At 40.2% G+C, this 12,000-nt stretch overlaps 1 long non-coding RNA gene across 1 annotated transcript in view; it reads right to left on the bottom strand.

Moving 5' to 3' along the window:
- Nucleotides 1-12,000, bottom strand: part of LOC140505240 (uncharacterized) — a 56,738-nt gene that overhangs the window by 44,418 nt on the left and 320 nt on the right. Inside the window, exon 2 of the long non-coding RNA XR_011967421.1 lies at nucleotides 9,085-9,169. This is a non-coding gene — a long non-coding RNA (uncharacterized lncRNA). The remainder of the gene's footprint in view (nucleotides 1-9,084; nucleotides 9,170-12,000) is intronic.

Raw genomic sequence — 12,000 nt, 5'->3', positions numbered from 1 at the left:
TTTGTGTAGTTGGTGGCTGAGGCCTAGGGGGTCAAGGAAGGAGGTCAAGATTAAGATTGGAGAAAGGTTGTTGAAATCAATTACCAGATCCACAAAGTTGTTTCCCTACTAACTGTTTCTGATCTCAACACAATTCTTATACCACCCTTGTTGTATAGAGGAAGGTTCAGGCATTTTGCTAAGTAGTTTATAAATAGCATCACATTTGATCCTTACAACAACCCTGGGAGATAGGTGCTATTATTATCCTCACTTTAAAGAAGAGGAAATTGAGGCAAGCAGGGATTAAGTGACTTGCCCTTGGTCACACATTTAGCAAATGTCTGAGGATAGATTTTAATTCAGGTCTTCCTGACTCCAGGCCCAGCATTCTGTCCTGTGTGCCACCAACCTGTTTTGTATAGAGGCAAGATCACTAGGTTCACCAACACAAGGTCTGAATTTGAGTCCCAGCTCCACTATTTACTGCCTCACCCAGGTAGGCTGCTCCTTCTCTATTACTTCTTAACACCAGGATCAGGAGGAGAACTTAGCATACTCCTTTTTTTACCAATATCCACTTTCAGAGCCTCCCTCTGCCACTATCGTTCAGTAACCACTTCTCTGCCTTTAAAGGTTTTTTGATCCTGTCCAGATTATTGTTACATTATGTATGGACCTCTAAATGATTCTCCTGTTACCCCAATCAGTTCATTGCCTGGATCACAGTCTTCTTTTTCACCCCCTGAACACCCTCAGCCTCCTAGTTCCTCAGATTCCTCAACTCCCATGACCTCTGGCTCCAGTCCACCTGAACTGCCCTCAAACTAAAATCTCACCTTCTATAAGAAACATTTCTCTCTATATAGCGTATATATATATATATATATATATATATATATATATATATATGTATATAGTAGCTTGCACTAAACCCCTAAGATCTCTTCCAGGGGTACAATCCTAAGATCCTGTTATATTAGACATGCTTCATCAAACTTGATTCAGTCATCCTCAGTCATTAGAGGATGCCTTTATTTCTGAGCCAACTAGGTTGTGCTGTGGTTAGAGCACTGCAGCTAGAGTCAGGAAGACCTAAGTTCAGATGCTGCCTCAGAGAACTGCTAGCTCTATAAGCCTGGACAAGTCACTTAACCACTTTTATCTTCAATTTCCTGATAATAGTAGTACCTACCTTATAGAAGGATTAAAGGAGATAACATGTAAAGTACTCTGTAATTCTTAAAGTGCTAGTCAGAAGCTAGCTGTCTGAAGGGGCAACTAGGTGGCACGGTGGAAAGATCACAGGCCCAGAGTCAGGAAAACTCATCTTCTGAGTTCAAATCTGGCCTCAGATACTTACTAGCTGGGTGACCCTGTTTACCTCAGTTTCCTCATTTGTAAAATGAGCTGGAGAAGAAAATGGAAAAACATTCCAGTGTCTTTACCAAGAAAACCCCAAATGGGGTCCTGAAGAGTCAGACACAATTGAAACCACTAAACACCAAAGCTGTTTGGAGTGCCAGGGAGACTACCAGCCCTAGATACTCATCTATACTTTTTGAAGGAGCCATGAAGTAAAAAAATCTCAAGTAATCATTTCAACAACTCACCACCCACTGATGTGGATAGAGCCAGGGCCAGAGATAGATGTGGGTGGGAAAGTGTGAAAGTGACTTAGTTGCCTATGCTGCCAATGCTGCAGATATGAAGGCAGCACTGAGAATCTGGGTAGGGGTGGGGGGGAGAATAGGATCCACCATAGGAGAAAGGCTGGTAGAGGAAGTGGAGGAGCATTTCCCAACAACAAAACCAGGCAGCGTTCAATGGACACTCAGCTGGGGAGATCAAAGCTATAGAGGAAGGTCAGGACAAGCTACTACTTCATGTTTTACTCAGGTAACCATAATGAGAAGAACCACTTTATATTTTGGAGACATTAGAAAACTCTGGGTTCCTATCCTGCCTCCAATGCTTAGGAGCTATGGGCTACTTATTCCATCTTTCAAAATCCTCAACCTCTTCACCTATCTATAAAATGGGGAGAATAATATGAGTACTACCTGCCTCACAGAGTCATTGGAAAGAAGCAGCTTGCTCAGCAGCATGAAAAGAACCCTGATTAAAAGTCAGAACTCCCAAGTAGGAATCCCAGCTCACTCCCTGAGCTATGTAACCAAGTCATTTAGCCTCGTGAGGTTTCAGATTCTTGATCTATTCCACAGCTGATGGTTGAAAAGATGATCTCTGAGGTCCCAAATGCATTTTCCAAATGTTAAAATGTTCTTTAACTGAGAGTTGTTATTATTTCTGACTGCATTCATCCTCCAACTAGACTGAGAAGTTGAGGAAGAACAGAAACTGCCCTACTTCTTTTAGAGAAAACCAGAGTTAGTGTAACTTATCCATAATAACCCAGCATGTTAGTGATGGACCCACAAGGACTAGGTGTCCTGACAATCTCTCTAGTGTCCTTTTCCTGCTACTCTTGCTCTGTATCCCACTGATCCAGAAAAACAGTATTCACAGTCACAAAGAGTTGTGTGCAAATCCCACCTGGATTGGAAATCTTCTGTACTAGAAACTTCTATCAATTAGTCAATGCCAGTGATGATGACACTTTCCTGTAGTGACCTCAGAGGTGTAAACAGATAAGATACATCTTTATTTTCCCATTTGATAGCATTTTATTTTTCCAATTACTTATAAAGATAGTTTTTAACATTCATTTTTATAAGATTTTGAGGTCTGAATTTTTCTCCTTCCCTTTCTCCCTTCCTCACTCCCCAAGATGACAAGCAATCTGATATAGGTTATACACGTACAATCATGTTAAAAACATATTTCCACATTAGTCATGTTGTGACAAAAGAATTAGAACAAAAGGGGAAAACCATGAGAAAGAAAAAAACAAAGATAAAGTGAAAATAGTATGCTTCAATCTGCATTCAGGCTCCATAGTTCTTTCTCTGGATGTGGATAGCATTTTCCATCATCAGTCTTTTGGTATTGTCTTGGATCATTGTATTGCTGAGAAGAGTTGTCTGTCATAGTTAGTCCTCACACAATGTGGCTGTTACTGTGCGCAGTGTTCTCCTGGTTCTGCTCATTTTACTAAGCATCAGTTCATGTAAGTCTTTCCAGGTTTTTCTGAAATCTACCTGTTCATCATTTCTTATAGTACAATAGTGTTCTATTATACTCATATACCACAACTTGTTCAGCCATTCCCCAATTAATGGCTATCCTTCAACTTCCAATTTTTTGCTACCACAAAAAGAGCTGCTATATTTTTATACCTCTTGGTCCTTTTCCCTTTTTTATGATCTCTTTGGGATACAGACCTAGTAGTGGTATTGCTGGATCAAAAGGTATGCACAATTTTGTAGCCCTTTGGGCATAGTTCCAAATTGCCCTCCAGAATAGTTGGATCAGTTTGCAACTCCACCAGCAATGCATTAGTGTTCCAATTTTCCCACATCTTCTCCAACATCAGTCATTTTCCTTTTATGTCATATTAGCCAATCTGATAGGTATTAGGTGTTGCCTCAAAATTATTTTAATTTGTATTTCTCTAATCTATAGTGATTTAGAGCATTTTTCATATGACTATGGATAGTTTTAATTTCTTCATCTGAAAACTATCTATTCATATCCTATAACTATTTATCAATTGGGAAATGACTTTTTTTTAATGAATTTGACTCTGTTCTTGATATATTTGAGAAATGAGGCCTTTATCAGAAACACTGGCTGTTAAAATCATTTCCCAGCTTTCTGCTTTCCTTTTAATCTTCTGTTTGTGCATTTTTTATTTAATGTAATTCAAAATTATCCACTTTGTATCTCATAATAGTCTCTATCTCTTGCTTGGTCATAAATTCTGCCCTTCTCCATAGACCTGACAAGGAAGCTATTCCTTGCTCTCCTAATTTCCTTATGGCATCACCCTTTATATCTAAATCATGTACCCATGTACGGTGTGAGATATTGGTCTATGCCTAGCTTCTGCCACACTATCTTCCAGTTTTCCCAGCAGCTTTTGTCAAGTAGTGACCTCTTATCCCAGAATCTGGGGTCTTTGGGTTTATCATATAGTAGATTACTATAGTTATTTATATGTCTTGTGTACCTAACCTATTCTACTGAACCACTACTCTATTTCTAAATTAGACGCATCTGAGTAAAACCCTGATCTTTCCTATTAAATCTTTGGTCCTTGTGAATGTCATTGTTCCTTCAAGGCTGCGAAAGGCAGCTAAAGATTCTATTGTGGGAGGGAATACTTGCTGTGATATTATTGTAGAAGAGACAAGACCCCAATCACTTCTGTAACGAAGTAGGAGGTATGACTGCAGAGGTGAATCTGGAAGCACCAAGTGTGAGGAACAGAGCCTCTTCAATTGACTCTCATTGAATCCCTTCTCTCTGTTGCTGAAGGTCATCAACCCAAAACCTGGACCCTGTGTTCCTTGACCTCCCCTTGGTTAAAGTTATATCCTTGTCCTCATATGCTTACATTACTCCACATCATTTTACCTAACACTCAGTAAAATAAAAGTTTTGGCTCTGCATCACTGACTCTTTTAATTCTTCTTCAAAGCCTCCATTGAGTCCCAGCAGCAGACCACTTCAGATACTTTCTGGTAGTTGGACCATTGGCTAGTCATTTGACTTTTTAAGACTGATTTTCTTTATCTGTAAAATGTGGTGATTACCTCATAGGGTAAGAGGCTCAAACGAGATAATGTATATAAAAGACTTTCCAACTTTAAAGTGATATACACATGCCAAATATTACTAATTTCATTTCTAATAATAGCAATAATTTCCAAATTGGAAGTGAACTCAAAGCAAATCTAATCCAACCCAGCCCTGGGTGAGTGGTGTGGGGGACCTTTTTTATATCATGCCCAAGAATCTTGAAGACTTCCAAAGAGGAAGAAACTACTACATCCCAAGGCACCTCATTCCATTTTGGGGAGTACTTTCATTTTTGGAAGATTTTCCTGACATCAAGCCTCAGTTGACCTCTTTACAACTTCGACCTATTGTTGCTAGTAATTCCCTCTTGAGCCAAACAGAATAAGGTCAATCCCTCTAGAAGAGAGCCATCATGCCCCTCCCATGTCCTCCATTATTCAGGTTAAACATCTCCAATTAGTGGGAACTTGATACTTCCCATCATCTTGTTTGGCCTCCTTGGGATGTTCTCCAGCTTAACAATGCCCTTCCAACAATGTAGTATCCAGAACTGCTAAAGACCAACCACGTTAGAGTACAGCAGAGTACCTTCTCCTTCTTGGAAACTATGCTTCATTTAATGAAGTCCAATATTTCATTTACTTTTTGGATGCCATATCACACTATTAACTCATATTAAGTTTTCTATCCATTAAACCCAGGAGGGGCAGCTAGATAGTGTAATGGATAGAGCTCCAGCCCAGGAGTCAGGAGGGCCTGAGTTTAAATCCAGTCTCAGCTACCTACTAGCTATGGAATTCTGGGCAAGCCACTTAACTCCATTTGCCTCAGTTTCCTGATATATAAAATTAACTGGAGAAGGAAATTACAAACTACTCCAGTATCTTTGTAAAAAAAAAACACAAGTGGAGTCACAAACTGTCAGACATGACTGAAAATGACCGACCAACAGCAACAAAACACAGAAATCTCATCATCCTGCAAGATCACTTCAACTTTGGAACTCACACCATCAGCACCATTTACCAAAGTGGTACTTCTCTTTAAATGGAGAGTGGAGAGTTCCTCCCAGATGAGGAGAGAACCTCCATTTTAACAAGGGCATCCAGGTCAGCCATCTCTTCATCTCCTACTTGGTTGCACTCCTTTTGATTTATCACACCCCTGTGATGGGTACCTTCCCCTCTGTCATCCCTTTTCTTCTTCTTTTTGATATGGTCCTCCCTGATTAGATTGTAAGCTCATGGAGGACACTGGTTATCTTTTCTTAACTTACATGTTCAGTATTTAGCACAGTACCTGGCACGTAGGAGGCATTTAGTAAACACTTCTTGACTGACTGACTAAAATCTCCATTTTTTTTCAGATGAACTGTTTGTTGCCTAGCAATTGCTCTCCCATCCTGCACCTGCGCAGTTGATTTTTCCAATCCAAGTTTAAGAATGTATCTTAAGAATGTAAGAATCTATCTTGTCTTGGTCTTTTTGAATCTCAGCTTTACCATCTAGTGTGTCAGCCATTCCTCCCAGCTTTGCATCAGTTGCAAATTCAATAAGTATGCTCTTTATGCCTTTATCCAAGTCATTGATAAAAATGACTTGACAAAGCCAAGCACAGATCCCTGGGCTGCTCTCTGAGAGACTTTCTTTCAGTTAGACATTAAACTGTTAATAATTATTCTTTGATTTCAAGTACTGAAACAGTTCCAAATTTTTCTAGCACACATCTTTTTATTTCCCACAAGAATGTTGTTATTTAGTTGTTCTCAATCATGTCCGACACTTTGTGACCCCATTTTGAGTTTTCTTGGCAAAGATATTAGAGTGATTTACGTTTACCTTCTTTGGCTCATTATACAGATGAAGAAACTGAGGCAAACAGGGTTAAACTGGCCAGGGTTACATAGTTAGGAAGTGTCTGAGGCCAGATTTGAACTCAACAAGATGAATCTTCCTGACTTCAGGTCCAGAACTTTATCCACTGCAACACCTAACTACCCTAGAAATACAGAAGAATAGCATGAATTAATGAATTGGAAACTCATCTAAGATCACCAAACAATACAGTGACAGGGCCAGGACTCCGGAGAATACTTTCGGTAATGGCAGCCATTTTTACCTGGAGCCTTTTAGTCTCCTGATCAACTAAGTGGTATAAGACTAGTATCCACTGGCAATCCTCACTCTATCCCCCACCAACTTCCACTCACTCTGTCAGTCAGTTAACAAGCATTTAAATACTGGCTATGTGCCAAGCACTATGCTAAATTGTCCAGTGTTTACACTTTTAATAAATTATGTTTAATTTATTAATATAATAACTTATATATAATAAATATATATAATTTATATATATAAATTATAAATTTATATTTATATTTATTTATATTATTATATATTCATATATATATATAAATTATAAATTTAAATTCAACAGATATTTATTAAATGCCTGCTGTATCCAGCTCATGGTGACAGAGCTCTGGAATGTGTCTGGTTGCTACCACCACATCTAGTTAGTTCCTCAAGCAGATGGCTACTCCATGAGCCTTGTCCAAGGTGCTGAAACTCCTTTTTTTCCTCTTAGTTCATATGAGGCAGTCAGACGATAAACATTTAGTAAGCACTGTGTACTAAGTGCTAGGGTTACAATAGGGAGTCTCTAGAGTTTATCAAATAGAAAGGTGATTGGACTTGCACATTAGGAAAATCACTTTGGTGGCTGAATGGAGCATAGATTAGAGTTGGGAAACACTTGAGGTGTGGAGACCACACTTTGATCAGAATGGGATTGCTAGGGCACGGTGTGGAGTACGATCACAAAAAGACAGAGACAAGACAGAAATTCCCAAAAACTAACTTGTAGAGAAAAATATGATGTCCACTTCCTAGGTACTCTATCATAATTGGAAGGGATATTAGAGGTTATCAGGCCTTTATTCTCTCATTTTATAAAAGAGGAAACTAAGGCCCCTTCAGATAAAGTAACATATCTGAAGTCATACAGGAAATCAGAATTACCCTTGAATTGAATCTCAGATGCACCAATCTGTCTAATCCAGCACATATGAACCCTAGGGAACATGGATACTGAGGCTCTATGAGACTTAACTCTATGAGATTTTCCTAAGCTCCCTCAGGGATCTCTCCATCCTCTGAACTATATTAACAGTTACTGTCTATGCCAAGATCTTGAGCTCTTTGAGAGTAAGAGTCATGCACTAGTCAGAGCAGCAAGGTGGTGCAGTGGATAGAGCACCAGTGCAGGAGTCAGGAGAACCTGAGTTCAAATCTCACCTCAGACACTCGACACTCAGTAGCTGTGTGACCTTGGGCAAGTCACTTAACCCCAATTGCCTCATCCTGGGTCATCTCCAGTCATCCTGATGAATATCTGGTCACTGGATTCAGATGGTTCTGGAGGAGAAGTGAGGCTGGTGACCTGCACAGCCCTCCCTCACTCAAAACAAAGTCAAGTGCAAGTCATGCAATCATTTCTCTGATGGCATGGTCTTCTTCAGCAATGAAGGACAAACACACACACATGCACTATCCTGTTTGGTATTCCCCATAAGGCCTTGGATGAGGCTGGGCACATGGGAGGTCCTCAGTAGATACTTATGTATTAATTGGTTAGCTTGACTTATTAAAGGGGAATGAGGATGGCCTATTGGCAGAGCTGTAAAAAAAGAATTGCTGCAACTTAGACTAGTACTTCAAACTCAAGGGGCTTGAAGTTTAATCTCAGTGAAGGGAAAGGGAGAATAGGATGCTACCCTGTGGGTTACTGAGACCTGATGGGAAGTCTTTGGAGAAAAAAGAGAATCATGGTGGGTAAAAAAAGGTGTACCCCATCAAATCTTCTGATGACTTCCTAGTTTATTTTTTAACAAACTTACTTATTGTTTTTCATGCATTTATCAATGTGAAAATATTCCCCCCAAAAAAATCCTGGAAAATAAAACTCTTTTCTTAAATATGCAACAAATTCCCAAATGGACCATACCCAAAAATGTATACTACTTTCTGTTTCAGCTATATTTCCTAATGCCCTCTAAGCTGTTGTTTCTAGGTTCTAAATGACTGTACTATTGGCAGTCTCTAAACTTAGGTCTCTGGGGACAAGGCCCATGCTACCAAACCCTAGTTACAGTTCAGACTGTTGAGATTGCCAGTGGGACCTAACCATATAATGAAGACTTCCTACTGAATAAGGAGGAACCTTAGAAAATTCTGCTGTGTAAATTACCTGGCAAGAATAGCCAAGGGGAAGAACCATCCAAAGCTAGGTCCCTGAGTCTCTAGAATCACAGAACCAGCAAAGACATCTCTAGCTTTGTTAGGACTACAAATAGAGGTATGGAGCAAAGGCTAAATTAGACACCAAGCAGTATATACTTACCAAACTGCATTGAATTAAGAGCTGGGACTTTTACAAGATGTTTCCCATGTGTATCCTGCCACTGCTCCTGACTCCTTTCTCCTGTCTGGAAATAGACACACACAGCACACACACACACACACACACACACACACACACACACGGTGAACTTGGATTCAGGAAGATCTGGTTTTCAATCTGAGGATACTTTCTGTGTGACCCTGGTCAAGTCACTTGGCCCCCTCTAGACCTTCCTCATTTGTCAAATGAGGGGTTTGTGTGGAATGACCACTAAGGTCACTTTGAATTCTAAAAATCTACAATCTATGATCCAAACATAAATTGCCATAACAATGCGAAGCCCCATGCAATTCTCTGTAGAGAGCCACCCTCCCCCTCCTTCCCTCACTTCTACTTCTGCCATTATGCACTCAGATTGAGTGGATACAGGAAGAGGGAGGAGGAGATGAAGGGCTTCAAGTAGAAACAGATGGATTTGGGACTGAGGATGCTCAACCCACACCTGTCCAAGGCTCTGTGGTTTTTATTTCATCAAAATCAAGACACCTGATAACCTTGGAAACAACCTGCCCCTCAGAAAGAACATGCCTCCAGCAAAACTCAGCCATCAGTGACCAGGAGAATACAGGGCATGCACGTTCTGAAGCATCGAACCTACTCCTCACCCCCAACATGTTTCTACTTTGCTGCAGAACCAAATGTCCCAAAAGACTAAATAACCCTAAGTTTCACCCATAAAATGGCCCAATTCTCCACCTGAGCAACATGCCCTAGCTCTCAGCCATCCATTTCAGACAAATGCATGATGTTTGTGAGCCCTTGATATGCCCCTTCAGACACAGCCAAGGGTGACAGGTCAGAGGTGTGTCTAAAAGGCCCTTGTGTATAAAAATGCTATCACTGCTGGCCATGTTTAAGGTCTGTAACCTCGACCACTGAAGTCATTCTTTTGGGCTAAGGTATGGTCTCTAGAAAGCCACTGGTATTTCAGTATATTAATTGGAAGGAGTAACATATATAACACCCACTATCCTAATATGGTATGATCTAACGAAAAGAGCATGAGATTTGGAGTTAGGAGACCCGGATACGAATCATGACTCTGCTCCCTTATCTCTTGTGTTGCCTTGAACAACTCCCTGCACCTATCACTGAGCCTCAGTTGTCTTCTTCAGTAAACAGATAGCACTGGGCTAGACCTTTAATTTCCTTTCAGGTTCCAAATCTATGAAAGCTATGTGGTGAAGTGGATATGGCACCAGACCTGGAATCAGGAAGACCTGAATTCAAATCCAGCTTCAGATAATTACTAGCTGTGCAACCTGGGCAAGTCTCTCTGCCTCGGTTTCCTCCTCTGCAAAATGGGGCTAATAATGGTGACTTCCTCCCATGGTCATTCCAACGATCAAATAGAATAAGATTTGTAAAGTGCTTAGCACAGTATCTGGCACATAGTAAATGCTCAATAAATGTTTGTTTCCTTCCTATGATTTGTTCATCAGAAGAGCTAGCTAGCTACCACCAAGCAGAGAGAAGGCTTCTCACAAGAGTGAGGAGTTTTAATGGTTGAGAGGAGCTATGCAAATGTTTCAGAAAATGGGCTGCTACTGAGGAAGGCAGACCCCACGGGGTACCCCATCCAGATAGGGGCAACATGAGAGGACACAATGCCAAGGTTGGTATTTGGTGCCAAAAGGGAAGAATAAAACAGGGAGTAAAATGATTCAGATATTTATTTACCAGAAAGGGGTCAAGGAACAATAAAACATGGTTCATTAGAGGGAGCAGTGGATTTGTGGTCAAAAGTCTTGGATTCGAATCCCAGTTCTATCACTTACTAAAGATCTGCTTAAGAAAATCATTTCCCTTCTCTGGTGAAGTTTCATTACTTGTAAAAAAAAATAAAGGGTGACAGGGGTTAGACTAGATGAATTCTATGATCCCAAAGTCATTTCTGTTGGTCCCAACATTCATTACATCAACTGCCTCCTCAGGTCCTAGAGAAGGCTCTGCAGCTTCTCCCTTTTTCCATAGCTTTTAAGCAGTAGCTTCCTAATGTGCTACTGATAATAGTAATAGGACAGAAAGAGAGAAATAAACAAACATTGAATAAGTGCCTATTCTATTCTATGCATTGTGCTAAGCAGTATTTTACTTGATCATTACAACCACCTTGGAAGTAAGTGATATTATCTCCATTTTACATCTGAGGAAACTGAGGCAGAGAGAGGTTAAGTGACTTGCTCAGGGTCATGCAAGTAGTAATATTAATACAATTAGGGACATTTAAATAGTGCTTTAAAGTTTATGAAGCATTTTGCATAAATCATCTTAAACCTCACAACAATTTTGTGAGGTAAGTGCTATTGTTGTCCCCATTTTACAGATGGGGAAACCATTGGTTGAGAGAGTTTACACTGATATGTGTGAGGTAGGGTTTGAGCCCAGGTCCTCCTGACACCAAGTCTAACACCCTGACTGATCATTTTCCATTCTCCATTTTAGCACTGTTTCTACCTGCATGAATCCCATCCCATATGACAGACCTCCTATTAAGAGAAAAACACATTGGAATTAGGATCATAACTCTAGAGCTGGAAGGGACCTCAAAGGTCAGCTAGTTCAACTCCCTCCATCTACAGATGAAAAAACTGAGGTTCAGGGAATTAATGATTTGTACAAGGTGACAGATAGTATTAGAGATGGAATTTAAACCTATGTCTTCTGATTTAAAGAGCAGGGTTCTTTACACTATACCAAGTTACCATACTAGCTATGTCATGGGATAAATCACTAATGTCCTCTGGCATTCCATTTCCTTATCTGTAAAATGAGGAAACTGGACTCTAAAAGCTCACCCCTTACCAGTCTAAGAGAGTAACAGTCCTAATACTCCACCTACCCCTCTCTTTTTCC

The sequence above is a fragment of the Notamacropus eugenii genome, chromosome 5 (assembly GCF_028372415.1).
Source record: "Notamacropus eugenii isolate mMacEug1 chromosome 5, mMacEug1.pri_v2, whole genome shotgun sequence".
Lineage (NCBI taxonomy): Eukaryota > Metazoa > Chordata > Mammalia > Diprotodontia > Macropodidae > Notamacropus > Notamacropus eugenii.
This window is presented reverse-complemented; position numbering and strand designations above follow the sequence as displayed.